Raw genomic sequence first — 2,795 nt, 5'->3', positions numbered from 1 at the left:
TGTCATAAAGTTATATTCGGAAAGAATAAACCAGTTTTCTTAAGTAAGGACTTGTGTCGCTAAAGTTTCGTCGGAACGAAGTTACGGAAAGTCAATTAACAAACGGAGACGTAACAATACCAAATCAGGAAGCTACAACTGTAGCTTCGGCTATTAGTGAATTCTTCTTCAGATTTGGTATGCCATATGAACTGCATTCAGATCAAAGCCGTAACTTTGAATCAGCTGTGTTCCAAGAATGCTACAAGTTGTTTGGCATCCGAAAGACCAGGACAACGCCACTGCACCCACAGTCTGATGGGATGGTAGAAAAGTACAACTGGACACTAGGACAGGAATTGGCAAAGTTTTGTAATAGCTGCCAAGATGACTGAGATGTCTTACTCCCTCCACTGTTGATGGCCTTTAGGACAGCATAGCATGAAACCACTGGATACACTCCAGCAAAGTTGATGTTTGGTCGGGAACTTCGGTTGCCAGTAGATCTGTTAACAGGACACCCACCTTATGAAGAGTTGCCTGAAAATGTGTCAGAGTTCGTGAAAGTGTTATCGGAAAGGATGTGTTACGTCTCTGGTCGTTAGTTAATTTTTCGTAAAAATTATTTCCGAAGAAACTTTAACGATGCAAGTCCTTTCTTAAACAAAACTGGTGTATTCTTTCTGAATACAACTTTGCAATACACTTAATTTTCACAGTCACGCTATAGCAAACTCTATAATTCACAATGAACGACTCACGTGCTCGACTCAACAATACGTCTCTCTTTGTCCGCAGTTCAATTACATTGTTGCCGTCACTTCTTGGCCGTCTTATATAAAAGAATATCGTTCAGCTAGTAACCTCTCGAGGCTTCACGAAGCTTCGAGAATATGACGTGTTACTAGCGTCACGTGACCCAGGCTGTCGTAACAGATGGTTATCGGGAAGAATTTATACCGGAAATTAACAAACGACCGGAGACGTGACAATATCATACACCTAATAATGCCTGGAGACGGCTTGAATCATACACCTAAATTAATTTAGCTCACTATATGGTGAGTTAAGAAGGTCTTTAAGAAAAACCCAAACAAACAAACAAATAATCTAAAATACAATAACAGCAACTATAACAGTACGCAAAATTCTGATTTTAAGTCAAGTAAAAGTAGGTTCCGCGCTAAACATTAATAAACAGTTAATTTATCCTTTGTTGATCACTTTATAAAGTAATGAATTTAAATTTTCAGTTTTCGATGAGTAACAGTTGGTGTTTTGTGTATATTTCTGTTGCAGTTATTGGGAGACAAAGTAAACTTGCTGTAAGGAACGTAAGTCACTGCTGGAGCAGTACACTAGTAATTATAATACAAAGTGTCCTACCATGGCTGTATTTACACTCGTTTTGAAACAGCGACACCTAACTACATTGAAAATGGGTGGATTCTGTTCCTATAACAACAAAATTGTTATCAGCATCCCACACGGTTGTCATAAGTTGATAATCAAGAGATTAATTTGGTGCTTTTATTGAAGCAGGTTTGTGGTGGTTTGAATTGCAGGAGTCCAGAAGTGTAAGAATTATGTTATTAAGTGTTCTAGAATTCTGATATAATACTAGTACTAGTATTACACATTGACTGTTTGAGTTTGAAATACTGTGTAACTTGTAAGTGTAACAGTGACAGCCTGCGGATAACGTTTGTCTATTGCTTTGACATGTTACTGGCAATTTTTTTTTGTTTTTTTTTTACATTTATGTTCAGCTTAGGCATAAAACTGTTACTTGCGTATTGCCCATTACAATTAGCCACAAGATCTAAAATTTAGCAACCAAGATCATATATTTCGTCGGTTAGTGCAGAGACGTCTAGCTATTACGTACTGTACTTTGTAATAAACGTATAATAAATATTAATATAGAAAAACAAGTGGCAAAAACATTTTTCGCTTGTTATTAAAGCATACATTTGAATATTATTTTGAAGTTTTGTGTATTTCTTAAATATTACAAATTTGTAAAGTAGACCCATAACTTGAAATTGAACTTTGGCCAAGCATAACCTTCAAATTCAAGCCTGAATATTATAGGCAGGGCATAGTTCTCGTCTGTGGATGACTGGATGTCATAATGAATTTTTGGGGTAGTCATATTCAGACCCATGATAACTTTTAAGCATTGACAACAATCCACAGGATCGGCTATATGCATCATGCAGTACCAAACTGTAAAGTTATTCACCATAAAGTATAATTAAAAGGATGGATTTTTTGGAGTAAAGTAACTCCACTCACAATATTTAAGTGACATTTTAATCTCTATTATTCATTGTTTATTTAATAAGGTATTTCAAGGGAGGTGATAAAAATTGTCTCATTAATTATAGACCCATTAGGCTTGTATCTGTTGTGGGAATAGTTTGGAAAGTCTGATAAAAGATGCTTTGCAAAGTCATTTAAGAAAGTTTAGAATTTTACTGGATGTCGAACATGGTTTCAGTAAGGGAAAATTTTGCCTTATGAATCTTTTGACATTCTTTTAAAAGGTTACAGCTTATGTAGATGAGTGTAAGAGTGTAAATTTGGTGTATGTGGATTTTCAGAAAGCATTTGACAAAGTGCCACATAAAAGGCTTGTAGAAAAATTATCTCTTTAGGTGTGGGGGATAAATTAGAAAATTGGATAGAAGAGTGGCTGGATGGAAGAAAACAGAGGGTTGTTGCAAATGGAGATCATTCAAACTGGATTAATGCCACAAGTGGGGTACCTCAGGGCTTAGTCTTAGGACTTTTGTTTTTTTTCATTTACTATC

The 2,795-nt window shown here is 35.8% G+C and overlaps 1 protein-coding gene across 2 annotated transcripts in view; it reads left to right on the top strand.

The window, feature by feature from the left end:
• Positions 1–1,380: 1,380 nt before the first annotated feature.
• The window catches only part of LOC106474059 (leukocyte elastase inhibitor-like), a 9,085-nt gene continuing 7,670 nt past the window's right edge, over positions 1,381–2,795 (top strand). Inside the window, exon 1 of one of the 2 annotated variants that reach the window (XM_022402437.1) lies at positions 1,381–1,521. The gene's annotated coding sequence lies outside the window, so the exon portion shown is untranslated. Of the gene's footprint in view, positions 1,557–2,795 lie in introns of both variants that reach the window. The other variant, XM_013934745.2, reaches the window with a different exon arrangement.

This window comes from Limulus polyphemus, unplaced genomic scaffold, assembly GCF_000517525.1.
Source record: "Limulus polyphemus unplaced genomic scaffold, Limulus_polyphemus-2.1.2 Scaffold6773, whole genome shotgun sequence".
In the NCBI taxonomy this organism is placed as follows: domain Eukaryota; kingdom Metazoa; phylum Arthropoda; class Merostomata; order Xiphosura; family Limulidae; genus Limulus; species Limulus polyphemus.
The sequence above is the reverse complement of the archived record's forward strand: the minus strand, read 5'-3'. Positions and strand labels throughout refer to the sequence as shown.